The sequence below is a fragment of the Stenella coeruleoalba genome (assembly GCF_951394435.1).
Source record: "Stenella coeruleoalba genome assembly, chromosome: 9".
Lineage (NCBI taxonomy): Eukaryota > Metazoa > Chordata > Mammalia > Artiodactyla > Delphinidae > Stenella > Stenella coeruleoalba.
Window position 1 is genome coordinate 80,365,358 of NC_137155.1, and position 19,792 is coordinate 80,385,149.

The window sequence follows — 19,792 nt, forward strand, 5'->3', positions numbered from 1 at the left end:
CTCTGCTTTTTAATCACAGCCTCCACCGAAACCACACATGCCACTACTAAAAAGACCACCCTTCCCAGCTACCTCTCCCACTGTGTCCTACTGCCAACTCGCCATTAATCAAACCCACTGAGTATCTTGTTCCTCAGTGTCTACACTCTTGCCCTTCTTTCTGTCCGGAATGTAATCTACAAACCACATCATCACCCAGCAAAATATAACTCACACAAGATCTGACCAAATACTATTTCTCCTTTCCCTAAGTTTCTCAGTCAGAATGCGTCTTTCCCTGCACTCCTACAAAACAATTACCTGTGTATACCTTCATTATTAATTCTAGTTACTAATTCATTCTGATAGATCTTAATAATTTAATTTATAAAACTTGACTCTCCACTAGATTTCAAGTTTTCTGATGGGAGTTTATCTTACATATCTTTATTTTTTCCCATAGAGGCTGAACTACTGTCTTGCATATAGTAGGTATTCAACACCAATTTGCTGGAATAATATGGGGCCACTGCAGATTGCCACGGCCATGGATGGAGCCCACAGCAAAACTTGTCTCAATCATGTGGTTCCTGCCATGATGCCTTTAATTCAGTGTATGGCAGACATTAAATGAAACAGTGCCCTGAAAAATAAAGCATGAAGTCTTTAATATCTGAAAAAAATAGACTAGTGCAAAACTGAGCCTGGGACATATGTAGTAAAATTTCAGTGAAAGGATGCAACTAACTGGCAGTTTAAAAAATCATTCTCCCGTATAGAGATATTATAGTTTAATGTACTGTAATGCAGATCCAATAAAACCTTTGCCATTTTCATTTTTAAATATTTGAATGTCAGGGTAATGTCCCAGGAACAGAAATTAATTTTCAGTGCATGTGCTATTAAAGTTATTCACTTTTCATATCAAAACCTACACTGACACTTTTGACAAGTTTTTAAAACTATACTAAATTAGATTTCAATCATAATCTTACAGAAAGTGAGAGAGGGAGAGAGAGAGAGGAAAGAAGGAAGGAAGGAAAGAAGGAAAGAAGGAAGGAAGGAAGGAAGGGAGAGAAAGAAAGAAAGAAAGAAAGTTGGAGCATGGGGAAAGAGGAAGGAAGGAAGAAAGAATATATATACCTGGAGTGAAAACGGAGAGGAAATCCAGCCATGGCCAAACGTAACATTTTCTCTACCTTGGTATTCCTTAAAGAAATTATACCAAGTGAGGGTACTGACATTTTCAAATGAAATATTATTTGAGCTGCTTCTGTAACAGTATAGTTTGCCTGTACGTTTTTACAATAGTTTTTTCTTCCTCCTTCACACAACAGTACTTATGGAGAAATATTATTCAGAAGAGTGTCTCTCAGTGTAGCCTACGGGGCCCTGGTGTTCCCTTTCAGGTGATCCACCAGGTGAAAACTGTTTTCATAGTAATATTAAAATTGTATCTGTCTCTCCCGCCATGTTGATATTTGCCCTGATGATAACAAAAAGTGATGGTGGGTAAAACTGCTGACCTCTTACCATGAAGAAGGCACAGGAGCTAAACTATACTAGGTGTCAGTATATCTTCCACGGCTACACACTCGCAGTTAAAGAAAAATTGCTAGTTTCACTTGAGAATAGCCTTGATGAAGCAGTAAAATCTATTGATTTTTAAAATCTTGATTGGAGTAAAGATCTTCTTAATATCCTGTATGATGAAATGTAAAGTGCACGTAAAGCACTTCTGTTACAGACTGACAGATGATGCTTGACTTGGGGAGGGGTCGGGGGTAGCATTAAACAATAATTTCAGTTGTGAGCCGAACTAGCCACCTTTTTGACGGCACGTGATTTTTACTTGAAAAGTCTACTGATAGATAAACTGCGTTTATTAAGACTTGTGTGTGTGGAAGATTTTTTTCACAAAAATGAACAAAATAAACCTGTTAACTAAAGAAAAACTTAGAAATTTTGGCCAATGATCGAACTTGAGCTTTCGCGTGAAAATTAATATTTTGGAAAATTTAAACCTTCCACAAATCTAATCAGGCTTTTCTGATCACTTTTCTGATTATACTGGTGGTGATATTAGCAAACGTTATGTTTTGCTATTATATAATAAAATGTTCCAACATTTGAAACAGATATATAAGCTCAATGAACCAATATGATCCAAAAATTTCAAAATCTTCCCTAGTTAAAAGATTCAATCAAACAACCACATAGACCAACGGATTTTAAGTTTATTGCTATAGTCTCAGATTCTATATTGGAATCATCTTTTATGAAAAAATATTTGTCAAGTTTTGGTGTAGTATCAAAGATAATGTGAAAATACTATTAAAATAATCTTCCCTGCCACTATGTATCTGTGTGAAACCGAACTTTTTAATATTCTTCACCTAAAACTTCATATTGCAACAGATTTAGTGCAAAAGATATGAGACAGCAGGCTATGTTCTATTAATCCATAAAATTAAAGAGATTTGTAAACATGTAAAACAATGCTACTCTTCTCAGAAATTTTTTTCTTCTTTTATAATAGTTGTTTTCATCAAAATGTTATTTACATCAACATGTAATCGGTTTACTGTTATTTTTAAATGAATTAATAAATAAATGTTTTAAATTTTTAATTCTTTAAATTTCTAATAGGCTAATCAACAGATACAATGCATATAAACAAAAGCTTTGGGGGGTTCTTAATAATTTTAAGTGTAGAAGATGCTGGGACCAAAGTGTTTGAGAACACTGCTGATTTAGAAAATACATTAGGAATCTACATAATTTGAAAGAAAAAAATACAAATTCTCTGGCAATGTTATTTTTCACTCTGTTGAGTTTGGAATTTTTCACTATACAGATTCAATGATCTTTATGTCATTTATTCAAAAACCATTTCTCAGTCCCTGCTATAGGTCAAGTGCAATGGGAAAAAACAAAAACATAAGACATGGGTCCTGTCATCAGAGCATTTACAGTTTTCATTGTTGTCCATATAGTGATATATTGATATATTTATTCCCATCTCTCTTCTGCATTCAAACTCGTGTGTATGTGTCTTTGTGTGCCTTTGTGTGGGTGTGTCCAGCTGCCTCATAAATATCTTCACTTGGATTTTCCACAAAGAGCTCTAAATGGTCCAAAACTGAAATCATTCACTAAACTGCATATACTCATTAATGGTAATTATTACCTTTGTATGCTTTGGGGTTTTTTCCCTAATATTAACACTAAGCATAAAATATGAAAAGCTACTTTTTTAACTTTTGTAATGGCAAACCATAGCTGTGAAATTTCATTCCTTTTTGATTCTATTCCATAGTACAACCTCTGCTTATAAACCTATTCTCCCTAACTCATGATTATTGAATTTCTTCCTGTAAACTGAATTTTCACAAGATTGTTCCTCTTACCCTGTGCTTTTCTCCTTCCAAAGAGTAAATTAAATGTCATCCTCAAAATAGAAAGCAATTCAGAATATATTTTGTATATTCTGTATATATTCTACTTAATTCATTAGCAACTCAGAAATAGATAGTAAATTTACATCTTCTGAAAATTCTATTATTTGCACACATTCATTTCCCTAAAGAAAGCTGAGGAAGTGCTGCTTCTTGAAGTGGCAAAGAGGCCCTTATCATAAAATACTATGATATGAGTTTTAATGTGATTTAAAATAATCACCATGGAAAACATCAAAAGAAAAATGTAGAATTGAGTCATATTTTTCAAAATATCCCAATCCCTGTGAATTAGAAAAAAATGATAAAAGCTAACCTTCGAAGTATGACTATACTTGATTACAAGAGGATAATCATATGTATTGATGTTACTTTTTCAGAGACAGATTACTTGTCTATAGTCAGCTGTTATTGTTTTCACTGTTTTGCTTTGATAAAGATTTTATAATCAAGACCAAATAATCCATTTGATGGTAACTTACTAGAAATAAAGGCTTAGTAACACAGCAAGAAACTACAATGTCTCCCTTTTGCCTACACTATCAAATCTAAATTATTCTATTCTATTTCACTAATATCCATATTCTGATGCCAACATATTAACCAATCGTATTTTTCATTACCCACCAACAAAAATATTTACAATATTCTTTCCAATTTCTTTATGATTACATTTCTCATGATGCTAATTAAAGACCTACGAAGTTCTTCCTATTTCCTTCCTTTGTGTAAATATTACCTGTTCTTTTCTCTTTCCTTCAGTTTTATTTCAACTAATAAAACCACACAAATACAACTGAAGAATTATGAACTTTTCCCAACCCCTCTTCCTCTCCTCCTTGCTTTCCAGAGATAACAACTATCCCAGGTATTTATCATTCCTACGTATGTTTTTATTCATTTTATATACATGTTTGTGTCTTTAAAAGTATATAGTATGTATTATTTATATAATATTATGTTTTATTGTATCATATGTTATACTCTTCTGCAGCTAGTTTATATCACTCATATTTTCTATATTTATCCAGGTTGGCACACATCTAAATGGTAAAAGATGGACTTATTTCTGACTAAGACAGAGAAAAAGAGAAGGATGCTTGCTTTTACAACTTTTATTCAACATTGTACTGAAGGTCCTAGCTAATACTACAAAGCAGGAAGAAGAATTGAACACATACATATTGGCAAGAAAGAAGTAATACTGTTTTTGCAGACAACATGATTGTTTATGTAGAAAAGCCTAAGGAAACTACAAAAAATAGCTAAAATATGAGTTAATAAAGGTTGCTTTATAGAAAGTGAACATATAAAAATCAATTTTCTACTAGCAATAATTTAGAAATGGAAATTTAAAAATAACTGCACTTACAAGACTATCTAACATATGAAATAATTAGAGGCAAATTTAACAAAATATGTGCAATACCTTTACACTGAAAACTACAAATATTGTAGAGAGAAATTTAAAAATATCTAAATGAATGGAAAGAAAAACCATGTTCACAGATGGGAAGACAATGTAGTTAAGATGCCAGTTGTCTCCAAACTGACCTACAGATGCAATGCAATTCCAATCAAAATCAGAGCAGGAGATTTTTTTTTTTTTTAGAAATTGACAAATAGATTTTAAAATTGATATGTAGATGCAAAAGGCATACGCTAGGGCTTCCCTGGTGGCGCAGTGGTTGAGAGTCCGCCTGCCGATGCAGGGGACACGGGTTCGTGCCCCCGTCCGGGAAGATCCCACATGCTGCGGAGCGGCTGGGCCCGTGAGCCATGGCTGCTGAGCCTGCGCGTCCGGAGCTTGTGCTCCGCAACGGGAGAGGTCACAACAGTGAGAGGCCCGCGTACCGCAAAAAAAAAAAAAAAAAAAAGGCATAGACTAGCAAAGCAATTTTTAGAAATAAAAACAAAAAGAATTTATGTACTACCTTATTTCAAGACCTAATATAAAGCTATAGTAATCAAAGACAGTGTGGTATTAGCATAATCATAAGCTTATAAATTTATAGAACAAGATCACGATTCAAGAAATAGACCCATGCATATGTGTTCAAATGACTTCCAGCCAAAGTATAAAGTTATTCAACAGGAAATGGGTAGCTTTTCAAAAAATATGTTAGGAGAACAATTGGATATCCATATTTTAAAAAATGAAACCAGCCCTTACTTCATACCATATTTTAAAATTGCATTTCTATTGATCATATTTAAATGTAAAAAGTAAAAATATAAAACTTCCAGGAGAAAAATTTTGTAATCTTGAGTTAGACACGATTTTTTTAGCTAGGACAGAAAAAGAAAATGTTGATAAGTTGGCCTTCATCAAAATTAAAAACGTTTATCAAAAGACAACATTATGAAAATAAAAAGAGAAAATATTTTTATAATACAAATATTATATATTTGTATACATATACAAATGCATATATAAAATAACTTGTTTTTAGAATGAATAAAGAACTTTTACAACTCAATAACAAGAAATCAAACAATTCATTTTTAAGATGGGTAAAAGATTTGAAGAGACAATCAAAGAAGATATAAAAATGGCAAATAAGCATATGAAAAAATATACAAAGATGATTAGTGATCACAGAAACGCAGATTAGAGCCACAATGAGAAATCACTATATACCCACTAGTATGGCTAAAATTAAAATGACTGACAATATTAAGTGTTGAAGAGGAATGGAGTAACTGAAACCCTCATACACTGCTCTTAGGGATGCAAAATGGCACAGTCACTTTAGAAAAAAGTTTGGCAGTTTCTTATAAAGTTAAACATATTCTTCCCATACAATCCAGCAATCCCATTCCCAAGTGTTTACCCAGGAGAAACAAAAGCATATGTCCTCACGAAGAGTTGTACTTATATACTCCTAGAAGCTCTTTTCATAATGGAAAAAGCTGAAAATAATCCAAATTCCATCAACTGATGAATGAACAAATTGTGATATATTCATGAAAATAAAAAGGCAGTGAGGGCTTCCCTGGTGGGGCAGTGGTTGAGAGTCTGCCTGCCGATGCAGGGGACGTGGGTTCGTGCCCCGCTCCGGGAAGATCCCACATGCCGCGGAGCGGCTGGGCCCGCGAGCCATGGCCGCTGAGCCTGCGCGTCCAGAGCCTGTGCTAAACAACGGGAGAGGCCACAACAGTGAGAGGCCCGTGTACCGCGAAAAAAAAAAAAAAAAGGCAGTGAGCTAGAGCTACTGATAAATACAACATCATGCGTAAATTTCAAAAACTTTATGCTAAGTGGAAAAAACAGACACAAAAATTTCAAAATATATGATCCATTCATATTAATTTTTAAGAAAGCAAAAACATACTGACAGAAAGGAGACCACTGGCTTCCAGGGAATGATATTGTGGGGAAGGAGTTGACTGAAAAGAGGCAGGAAGAAGCATCTGAGGTGATGCAAATGTTCTAGACCATGACTGTGGTGGTGGTTATACAACTGTATATATTCATAAAAAACACATCAAATTGTACACTTAAAACTAGTTGGTTTTACTGTCTGTATATTTTACCTCAATGAAGCTCACTAAGTAAAAATTACTGGGCTGGCAGGAAGCTTAATGCCCACTTCCCAGCCTCAAGAAACCCATGGGTGTTAATATACAAGACTCATATATGATTGTAATGAGCTTTCAAAAGATTTACCTTGACTTCGTATTTGTTATATTCATTGTGTTCCAACTCTTGGAAACAACTTTCTTTTGGTTTTTGCTGCTCAATTGCTATTTGCACTTTGTTTCACATTATCTGTGTAGTCACAGAGAACTAACTTGACTCTGTGAGTCCCAGTGTTCTATCAAAATTATAAAGGTTCTTTGTTTTCTCTTTTAGACACATGGTTTTTTCACTAACAAGTTTTCCCCTGCTTCTGCAATAGCACTTATCATCAGAGGTGGTATACCTTAATTAACGTAGTAATTACCATAATCACAGTAATCACCATAGTAATTAGGTGTGCAACTCTGAGCTAAGGCTTCAAGGGCTCAAACCCTGGTGCCACCACTTGACTAGGTAAGTGAACTAAATATGTGTTTCAGTTTCCTCATCTGCAGGAACAGGGATAAAAACTGTTCCTACTTCTTCAGATTGTTTTGAGGATTAAACGAGATAGTACACAAACGATGCTTAGAAATATATCTGGAACATCATACAGACTCAATAAATATTAGCATTTGTATCAGCCTCATATTTTCCATTGAAAATTCCAGAAAAAAGAAGTGAAACCAATGTGATTGAATAAAATGCCAAACTGGAATTTTAAATGCAAGAATTGCACTCAACTGTAATTTCAAAACTCAACAGAAAAGCCATCCTCTGCTTCTCAGTTTTGGGTGGCTTCTTTCTTTTTTCTTGTTATCATTGCATTCTTAATTTTCTGGTTTATATTACAACAGAGAGGGGTCAATTAAAGATTGTCCTATGATGATATTTCTTATACCTATTACAACCTTCTATATCAATGTATGTGTGTTTGCATTATGTATGTATGTATGTACTTTATTGTATCCTAAATTCAATTTGGGACTCTTTAAAGGACTTGCGTTGAATATATTATTTGGATAGAAAAACTAGGTATACCCAAGTCCTGTCTTGGTTTAACCAATCCTCCTATGGAGGCCTCCAAGGAAACATATGCATAAAGAAGGCAAAAGAAAGTACTTTATGTTTTGATTTGATTTGCTTCTTAGCTGTGACTTTGGCCTCAAACTCCGTGGTGGAACTTCATAAACCAGGGGAGAAAATGGAGAGTTCCTTGTCTCTACGTTAGTTAAGAAAATGAACCAGTTACACAAGCAGGGCGCAATTTTGAGTCAAACTAAGCCAACATGCCCCAGGCCTTCTCAGACTAAAACAGTGATCTTTGGACAGTGGCCACATGTGAGAAAGCACAGCCACAGTGCCAAAGCTAGATGGCCTGGCCTGTTTAGAGAGAGCATCCCAGCTCCTGTCTATCGCTCTTCCTTCAGGGACTGCTCCAATGATAGCCCTGTCCACTCATTCTTAGCCAGAAGATGACCCCTCTCAGGAGCACAGCAGGCAAACTTCACATCTGACCCATGCAAATCAACCTCCTCCTCGGGGGTTGGGGAACACTCGATGATACAGAGTGGAGAGCGTCTATTTTCCCATAAGCCCACAGCAGTTGTTAAAATCTTTGAAAATTAAAACGTGACTAGTTATTATCTGATGTAGTTGGCTGTGCTATATACTTCCCTGCTGCCGCTGTTATAATCTGGGAAGTATTTGCAAGACAAAATATTTCTTCAACGTTCAGTAGCATCATATGCACAGCGTGAACGTCAAAGAAAACATTTTTAAAAACGTTGGTACTTCCCAACTACGGTGGGGTGTGGTGCAGGCTCACATGGAGGACATACCTGGACCATAAATCCTATGAGAATAGCTGCATGGGCTTCCATGGGTCTCTACAAAGTGTTTACAAGATAATGTGCCATTTCAAGAATTTCAGGAAATAGCATACTTTTCAGTAAAAAGGTCTGTGACTCCAGAGACAGAAGGGAAGCAGTTAGCATGAAAATCTCTATTCTGTCTTGAGGCTTTTGCACCAGTTTTTTCCTAGGCTCTTATCCTTCTCATAATTCGGGTCTCATTTTAAATATCACCACCTTCATGATGATTTCACCATCTTCCCTACAGTCCCACTCTCCCTTTTCCACCATATTCTCTACTTTAGCATTGTAATACTTAACATTTTGTAGTTGTTTGGTACTTGACTGCTTGCCCTATTAAACTGCATCTTCCTGAGGGCAGCAACTGTCTTTTACTCACCATTGCGGGTCCAGTTCCTGATAAAGACTAGTACATGGTAGGCATGTAGTAATCTGTTGAACGAATAACTTGATGAATGTATGCAGATTTAGCAATTTTAATAGGCTACCTTCAAAGCAATATCCTATCTCAGCTCCTTTGAAACTTGGAGCACTAAACATAGAATTGAAAATTCTGGGTCTAGTCTCAATTCCTTGATTCAGTATCTCCAAGTCTTGAATATATTACTTAACTTTTATACATCTCTGTAGTCAAATGGCGTAATAACATCTACTTACTTGCCCTCCCACGTAAGGCTGTTAGGGCTAATGAGAGAATATATATGAAAGTACTTTAAAGTGAAAAGCGTTAAGATGCCTGGGATTGTTATTGTAATACGGTGGAATTCAAGGTAATTAGCACTAAAAAGACTTAATATGGATAAATTTATCATCAAAAGAAATCTTTCACTGAGATACAAAATAAGAAAACCTGGGGAATGATTATTAGAGGCTTATCATCTTTACACATACACATTTGTTTGAATATAAATCCCAAATGAAAAGATTATTTTTTACCTAAAATTCTAATAGGATTTTTACAATTCAGAGTCTATGATAAGGACAGAAAACAATACACAGAAGTTTTCAGCAATTATTTTTTTTCCTAAACAGCATAGAGCTAATTTTATTTGACCCTTCCTGCTGTACATTTTAAGTGAAGTGATCTGAACCCACCCTAGAATTATCTGTATTTGTGACATCATTGTCTTTGCCAGGAAACTATGAAAAGTCTTTTTAATCACAGTGATTAAGTAATCATATTCCCTTATCCACAGAGGGATGTATTTAAAATCTTAGAGAACTATCACTGAATAATGGCATTTAATATTTTATCACTAATTCAAATCAAATGATAGAGATGGATAGGCTAGTCAGGAATTATGTCAAAGAACCCTTGAAATACACAGGGTTAATTTTGTGTTAGGTTGAATCTCCTAGCACAGCCACTGGGCTATCAAACGGGACCACAGATCACCTAAACTCACAACAGGGCCTTTCCGGAGGGTCTAAAACCTGCAGTAGATCGCTAAGATTTTAAAATAGCATATTACACTAACCTGCAACCACATCATGGCGAAATTATGGTGGTCTAAGAATGTAGTAAAGAAGATAGATGTTGATCACAGTACTCTGTACATTTCTGATTCTTGTTCTTATCAATTCTTAAGATTAAAAAATAATAAAATAATATAGGTAGTGAACTGACTCTGAAAACATTTTCGGTAAATGCCAGCCAAAGTCAACACAAGCTCAAATGTCATTTGGTTTATCCAAGTCCCTGTTCAGAGATATGAAGCGATTCAAAATTTCTACTCTTACTCAGTCTCCGTAAAGTTAGAAAATTTACCTAGACGTTGGCAAGGAAACAAATCCTTTCTTTCCATCATATCATTTTACTATTTTTATTCACTTCCTCTATTTCTATAGAAAGAGAGGGGTGTGTGTGTGTCTGTGTGTGTGTGTGCACTCATGCACTTAAAAGCTCTTGGTATTAGAAATTCACTTTCTACTTAGATCTGTTGCAGGACTTAAAGGTGCTCAGCTGAAACCATCCTTGAGTTTGCTAAATATGTTACTGTATTTCTATAAACATTTTGTGTGTGGAGGTTGCTAGAAAATTTATGAACTGGTTATTTTCTGCTTCAATACCAGTGAAGTAGATTGCTATCATGCTCAAGAGCCAAAAGGTGACTTCAAGTAATGCTGAAAAGAAAAAAAATCCAATATGAAATCGTATTTGTTTATTCATATATTAGCATGTAATCGCCCAAAGTAGTATCATTTAAATTTTGCATTTACAGCCAACTTTAAAGGCTAAGATGGTTCAAACTGATGAAGCACACCCGTAAAGGTATAAAAAGGAAGTATTATGCAAACATTGCAATAAAAATCTCATTATTTTTTTAACAATATCTGATAGTTTGTGCCTATGTAGATAGACCGTATTTAAGAAGAAAAGAAAAACTTTCTCACCCCAAACTACTAGTTAATTACAGTGTTTAACAACGGAAAAATGACTTCCCCCTCCTTCACCACAAGTTAGTTTCTGTGTATAAAAAGTATCAGTTCTCTCTTTGGCTTGGGTTAAAGCATATATAGTAGGATCAGAAAGATATACTCAACTAATTCTTGAAATGTCAGTCTGAAGCTTTTTTTTTTTTTTTAACAGAGGGCCAATATTATTTCAAAAGATAAACATGGGGATAGAAAAATCAGATGTCACTGATTTCCAGAAATGGATGCAACGTGCAATCTAGAACACTGCAGTTTTCTCAAATGCCTCTGAGCCCTCTAGAATTTACTGGCTCTAGAATGTGTGACAGCTCTGACATACTGTCATTGATAGCTAAGTAAGGAAAGCAAATGTGTTTTCTTTCCTGGTAAAAATAAAAGGATTACACGCTAAAATCCTTTTGCTAAGTTCTACACGGACGTTTTGGGTATTTGGGAATTATCCTAGAGGACTAGCTGGAAGAGCCTAATTTCCTTCTCTTTAGTGCCTAGGACTGAGGCTGATGGAATTAGGAGTATTTTTTCATGATGTTGATTAAAATTGAAACAGTTATGAGAATGCTGTTTCCTGGAAGGTGAAATATATATATAATTGTACATTTGTCAGAACCCATAGAATGCACGTCAAGAATCCTAATGTAAACTATGGACTTCGGATGACAATGTTGTGTCAATGCAGGTTAACCAACTGTAACACATGTACCACTCTGATTCAGGATGTTGATAGTGGGAGAAGCTGTGTGTATGAGGTCTGGCGGTATATGGGAACTCTCTGTACTTTCCCCTCAACTTTGCTGTGGACCTAAAATGGTTCTAAAAGATACAGTCTATTATTTTTTTTAAATGATGGGAACATGACCAAGATGAGAATATTATTGGAAGTAATATTTTTTATCACTTTCTAAGAAATTGTAGGTATTGTATTAAAATTTTTCATATATTTTAAACCTCATTAATAGATATTAAATGTTATTATTTCATAAAATAATTCATTAGGCTTTAAAAATTAAATTCTTAATATGTAATAAAGTAAATTAAATAATTGAATCTTATGGTAATAGAGAGAGATAATGGTGGGAATGTGCTTTCCTTCCTCTTTATCAAAAATTACAGCGAAATGAAGCCAGGCATAAATGAGTACAGATTATGTAATTTCATTTATATGAGCACAAAAGCTGGCAACCCTAGTCTGTGTTGTTCAGCGCTAGGACAGTGACTTCCTAGAGAGATGTATACTGACTGGAAGAGCACAGTAAGGTTTTGAGGTGCCAGTTGGGGATTTGGGGGTTTGATTGGCTGTTCTGAATACTGAGTTAGGTGTTTTCAGTTTGTAAAAATTCATGGAGCTGTAGACTTATTGCACTTTTCTATATATATGTTATACTTTTTTAAAAGTCAAAAAAAGGCCATAAACATGGTTCTTCATTTCATGATGTTTTGACTGAAGTAAAGAGGGAATTGAGATGAGGGCATATACATTCTTACATAAGCCTGTGGTTTATATAAGGACAGGGAAGAATGAAAAGGAAGTTAAGAGAGCTTAAAGGAGCTGGGAGGAATGGCCTTTTGGCTGTATTGTTAAACGGGTTAGAATTTCTCAGTGAGCTAATATAAATCATAGGGACGTCTATATAACCTAGACAGCCGGCAAAGAAAAACATAAGATCGGAGGAAAGTTAGAGCTTTCTTAAGCAGGATTAAGGATTACAAGTAAGGTAGGAATTGATAAATATCCTTCTGGGAGACTCGTACCACATCCCTTTTGTCTGCCAAAATGTGCATTGTCATTTTCATTTGAATTACTTTTTTAAATGATAGGGCTTACGGCTATTAAAGAATTCTATCATGCGGAGTCCACTTTTCTCTGTTCTGTGGGCATGGACAACTCAAGTGGGCTGTGCACTGGTATGACAGTTTCCTCTAGTTCAGCCGGTTGCAAACAATGACCTTCAGCTAAATTTTTTGCACAAGTCATAGATGTCTCTTTTATAGCCCATGTCTAAGTGAGTTTCCAACAAGTTTCTTAACACAGTAGGTGTATGATACTCCCGTACACATTCCGTGAACACTATTTCAAGCAGCAGCCTCCATCTCTTTACCTATCAGGTCATTTTACTCAAGGCAAAATGGATTAGAATGGGCTTTACGTTCTCTTATTCCTATATCTCACCCTAAAGTGCTAATAAAAAATGAAGGGCTCAGAAGGTGATTAAAAGAGAAGAGAGAAAAAGTGAAAAAAAAGCCTATTCAACCTTGAGAATAGATGAGTTAAGCCTTGAAGAAATAAGAAGTTAATTTCAGACAACACAGTGTTACTGATTTTAAGAAATTTATCAGATGCTTTGGAATCTAAGGTGTGTAAGGGAACGTATGTGAATGAGTGTGTATTTAGGGGGGTATTTATGTGTGTATGTTTGAAATCCAGTAAACATATGCAGAAGATTTACTCTTGTCATGGGGTAGAGGAAAAAATAATAGTTGTCATTCATTGATTATTCACAATTGCCAGGAGTTGTGAATTATCTCATTAAATGCTCATAATAACACTACAAGGTAGGTATGATTATTACTCCCATGCAAAGGTGAGAACATAGAGGTTTATAAAATTTAAGTGGCTTATCCAAGGTCTCTTCACCTAAGTGCGAGAGTTACAACTTTAGTTCATCTCTGTTTCAACTCAAAAGCTCATACGCTTACCCACTGCTGCTATCTTGATTACTGAATGATCACAAGAGCAAGTGGAGAAACACTGGGCAAGAAAAGAGGACAAAAGAAGAGGAAAAGAAGTTTAATATCTAAAGGAATATGAAGTAAGAAAAAGGAGAAGTGAGAACTGGAAGAGGGACAAAATACAAATAGCACAGTTCAGGTACATAACAAACGTTCCATAAATGTTTGTTGAATGGATGTATATGACATATACAAATAAATGCTATAAATACACTCTAAGTATTTTTAAAAATTATATTTGATAATTTTCCCTTAACTTAGCTACAAAGGTGTTTATATGGTTCAAAAGAAAAGTTATTTTATAGTCATGTTTTTTTAATACATTCAAAAGACCAAATTTAATACATTCAAAACCCAAATCCCCAAAGTGTAACAATTAGGCACCTGAATTAAAAATAATTTTCTCATTCATATCCTTCACTTTCAAACTAACTTCTTGATTAAACTTTAATGTAATTATAAGAGTTAATAACCTTAAAGAGAATAATAATCAAGTCTCCATTATAATTTTCGGGTAGCTTCTTTCTGAAGCAAAATATCACTAGAAAATAATTACCCTTAATAACATGGGAGCTATTCTAACAAATACTTTCTTTCATTAAAAAAGTACATAATTTTGAAGGAAACAGAAGAAACAGGGAGAGAATGAGCCCCATTTGATCTACACTAGACTCATCAGATGCCAATATCAATATACTTTGCCATGTACTTTGAGAAGGTTGTGAAAATATTCACGTTTCTGTTCCTTCATCTAAGAAGCTGACACTGCTGGGGAAACCTTGTTGATTGGTGCCCTGGAAGAAGCATCTTTTCCAACTTGTGTCTTGTTTTCAAGCTCTCAGTCCCATCCCACTCATCTCATCACCTTCATAAGGTGATCCAAGTACTAACTTCATTAATTCTCTATGGATAAAATATCCTCCACATATAATACAGTACATCACTTATTAAGTACTTTCTATACATTATCACCTTATATTTAGATTTCACAGGAACTCTAAAATGTATATACTATTAACATCCCCATTGTACAGATGAGGAAACAAAGACTTAAAGAGGTTTTGTTACCTGACCAAGATCACAAAGTAGTGAGTGCTGAAACTGGATTCAAACTCTGAGTATAAAGTCTGGGTTTCTGATCACTATGACAAATACAAAACATTAAATGTGAACTCCTGCAGAAACTCCCCACCACCTCAGATCCTCTCTGCTCCTTCATTTCTGTCCCCATCCTTCATCCAAGGCTCACTGCTGCATCCCCGGTTTGAACCCAATGCCCACACTTAACCCACAGTTAGTGAGCCTATGGCACCCCATCTGTTTCTGGGGTTTGCTTATCATTTATCCCTAATTTTTGGCACATGATGAAGTTCATGAATTACAAGAATAAAGAAGGAGTAAAAGAAACCCAGTGCAGTGGGTGAAGTTGAGTGGGATCCAAGGAAGAACCAAGGCAACTCCACTGATTTGCCTGAAGCTTCGAAGGATGCTGGCTCCGTCTTGGTCCACACATAAGTCTTTATATATTAAGGGAGGAAGTGAAAGCCCTTGTTCTTCATGACTATAAAATTAAACTTAGAACAGTATGGAGGTTCCTTAAAAAACTAAAAATAGAACTACCATATGACCCAGCAATCCCACAGCTGGGCATATACCCTGAGAAAAGCATAATTCAAAAAGAGTCATGTACCACAATGTTCATTGCAGGCTCTATTTACAATAGCCAGGACATGGAAGCAACCTGAGTGTCCATTGACAGATGAATGGATGAAGAAGATGTGGCACATGTATACAATGGAATATTACTCAGCCATAAAAGGAAAGGAAATTGAGTTATTTGTAGTGAGGTAGACTGACCTAGAGTCTGTCATACAGAGTAAAGTAAGTCAGAAAGAGAAAAACAAATACTGTATGCTAATACATACATATGGAATCTAAAAAACAAAGGTTCTAATGAACCTAGGGGCAGGACAGGAATAAAGATGCAGATGTAGAGAATGGACTTGAGGACAAGGGGAGGGGGAAGGGTAAGCTGGGACGAAGTGAGAGAGTAGCATTGACATATATACACTACCAAATGTAAAACAGATAGCTAGTGGGAAGCAGCCGCATAGCACAGGGAGATCAGCTCAGTGCTTTGTGTCCACCTAGAGGGGTGGGATAGGTTGGGGGGGAGGGATATGCAAGAGGGAGGGGATATGGGGATATATGTATACATATAGCTGATTCACTTTGTTATAGAGCAGAAACTAACACAACATTGTAAAGCAATTATACTCCAATAAAGATTAAAAAAAAAAAAACTCCCACAGTTTATCAACTTACTCAGAAAACAAGAGACCGGTATAATTATGCTGCTAAATTTCATGATGGCTTCATTTGTAGGATTGATATTTTATAAGCAACCTGAAGTTTCCTTAATCAGAAACTGAAATATTACCTAATTCAAATCAGTCTGTTTATTTATCTCTACAAATTCAATATCGCTACACATGCCGTTCACTTTCTTTTAAATATAAAAATATTTCCAGGAATTACTTCATGACTTGCAAACCTCTATCATCAAGCATAAATTATATAATGTACTTCCAAATTATTAATAATGATTTTCTAAATTTTATTTCACATACGGTAATTATCAAAAAGAATATTTATCTTTAAGGTTAACACAGAACCGCTTCATCACATTTGACTTTGCTTCATCTCTATTTACCAAATAAGTAATATCTAGTCACAAGGATATTATGCCTCATAAATTCTACAGTTGACATTTGATGTCAGTTTTTCCGTATATTGGCATTTTATGTCTCATTTTCTACTTATAAAGGGGGATAAAACAAAGTAGTGTCAAGTCAATTTCATCAATGGTATATATGCTAAAACATTCTCCTCAGGACTCTGTGGTGACCTAAGTGGGAAGGGAATCTAAAACAGAGTAGATATGTGTATATATATCACTGATTCACTTTGCTGTACAGCAGAAACTAACACAACACTGCAAAGCAACTATACTCCAAAAAAAATTAAAAAAATGAAAACACTCAATAAAAATGATTTATGCACACACGAAAATAATGAATTAGCTCTAGGAATGGGATGGTCACAAACAGTTACAAAGAAAGATCATTTGGGGAAGTAAAGATATGTCTCAAAACCTTCTGGCTTCTAATCAAAGCACAGTGTCTAGAACAGAGCCAGCACTGAAATGATTCTTTGTTCTCCTCCTCCCTCTTTCACTTCTTTACATTCCATTTGTACTTTCATTTTCCCATTTCAGGCACTCTTCTCTCCTGGAGATGATTGGAACCGTCTCTTAACTTGTCATCCCTGTCTTCAGTCTCTCCCTCCTGTCTGCAAATTGCTGCCATAGTTATTTTTCTAAAACACAAATCCTAGCACTTCACTGTCCTGCTCAGAAAGCTTCAGTTCCCTGTGTCACAGTCAAACATCAGAGTTTGGCAGGGATTTCTAGCCAGGCCCAAGTTCACGTTGCTGGTCTCATCTCCAGGCTGCTCCCACGTCACTCCTTTGAATTCTTACACCGTGGATGCTCACTTTCTCAGAACGCATACTCTTGCCTGTCTTCCATCTACTATTAAACTGTTTTGTCTGCCATGAATAGTTTTTCTCATCTTGTCCACCTAAAGAAATGTCACTTTCTATTTGTAATTTAAATCAGATGTCACCTGTTCTGTGTTGTATTCTTTGAGCCTCCCTTATGCAGTTTCCTAATCTCAGCCTTATGTTGGGTTTGTACATGCCATGCCCATGCCTCTATCATATCACTTATCAAATTGAATTATTGTTGGTAACGTGTTTGTGTCTCTCCTCTGTTAAGCTATGACATTTGAAAACTCATAGAACCACATTTTATTAATCTTTGTATTTTTGATGCCTGGCAAAGAGCCCTTTTATTAGATACTTTGTAAGATTCTCAATAAAATGTATGTGGGCTAAAGGAATGATTCATAAAAAATAAAAATAAACAACTAAAAAAAAAAACAGTAAGAACACTGATAGGCATCTATGTTTTAAAAATATACCTTTATCTTTAAAATAATCTGCAGTGAATATAGAGCTGGAAGAGACCTCAGTGTTTAGAATATTTTAGTATAATCCTTCCATCTAAAAGATGAACCATCTTCTATCTTCTATATTTTCTTTTTTTTTTTTTTTGCTTCTCCTTTTCACCTAACTCTAAAATAAATTCCAAGTGGATTATACTCTCTTATAGGGAGAAATCATGATCACTTGATTTTACTGTAAATTGATAATCAATGAATAAAATTCCTTTCCCACTGAGTTCTAACTCATCTTTATCACATCATAAGTTCATATGTGTGTATATACAAATACATGTACAAACTGATTTATTTATTATTATATATTGATATTTCTGGCTATTTCTATCTGGTTCTATTTACCATATGTCTGTTCTGGTAATAGTTCCATGCTGGATTGATTATTATAGATTAACGTTATGCTTAAATGTTAACTGTTTGGTAGGAATATTTTTTCTTCAAAATCATTTTAGTTACTTTTACTCATTTATTCTCACAATTAAAATTTTAAATATTATTTCAAATTCCAGAAAATACTCCTTTGTCATTTTGGTTGGAACTATACTAAGCCTGAATACAGATTAATTCAGAAAAGATTAACATGTTTCCTCTAATTAGTTTTTCTGTCTACAAACAAGGGATGTCTCTCAATAAAGTTGTCTTCATATGTCTTTAATATTTTTTGGCTCAATTTATTCAAAGATATTTTCTATATATTTTTGCAAAGAAAAGAGTCTCATTTCCCATAATTGTCAATGATTTCTAACATTGTATGTAGGAAAGTTCTTAATGTTTTAATATTAATTTTATATTTGATCATCTTAAAGTAAGTACTCCTAGTTTTCAATTTATTGTCTTGAGATCAAATCATTTGAAAATAACCATAACACTTTTTCCTTTTTAGTAGTAATCTCTTATTTTTGTTTGTTGTTTTATCACATTGGTTAAAATTTATAGAATATTAATAATAGTGCTAATAGGACTAATCCAGCTCTGTAATAGGAATAACTATAAATATATAACCAGCCATAGGCTGAGAGAGATGTGCTTATCACGTTAAACATTTATTCCATTTCTAGTTTGTTTTGTACTTGTAACAGAAATGAGGGTTATATTTTAATCAAATGCTTTTACAGAATCTTATATTTTTCATTGTCTTATTTGACTTCTTAGTGAATTTGTAATGCACTTCCTAATATTAAGCAGTATTTATTTCTTTTAGATAGCTTAAAGGTACTTTACGTGAAGAAATTTGCTTTAAAACCGTCTGCAGTGTTCAGAGACTCTCAAAATTGGATATTTGGAAAATTTGCAGTAAGTCCCTAAAATCAATAAGGTTTCTAAAGAAAAGGAAGTGCTGCTAAATTCCATCTCTATATCAGTCTCTGTAATCAGGCAAGTGTTTAGGTATGTTTCTTAGAATATTGAGCATTGAAATGGTTAGACCACTACCTCACTGTGATTTTAGGGAAGCTGCTTCATTCAGGGAATTCAATCACAGCATGAAGGTTTGTTTGCATTAAATAATTCCAAAATTGATTCCTCTCTCAGATTCCCACAAATTCTATATGATTTTAATTGTGTCCTCTAGCCTAACAAAAATTCACCCACTGAGAGAAGCAAAGAGATTCAGAGACCACGGCATCACCCCTTTCTCAGGTTTTCACCTCTCTGCTCACTTTGTTTAAACTTTCC

The 19,792-nt window shown here is 34.7% G+C and overlaps 1 protein-coding gene across 1 annotated transcript in view; it reads right to left on the reverse strand.

Moving 5' to 3' along the window:
- Nucleotides 1–19,792, reverse strand: part of GRM8 (glutamate metabotropic receptor 8) — a 760,483-nt gene that overhangs the window by 268,269 nt on the left and 472,422 nt on the right. The gene's annotated exons all lie outside the window — the stretch shown is intronic.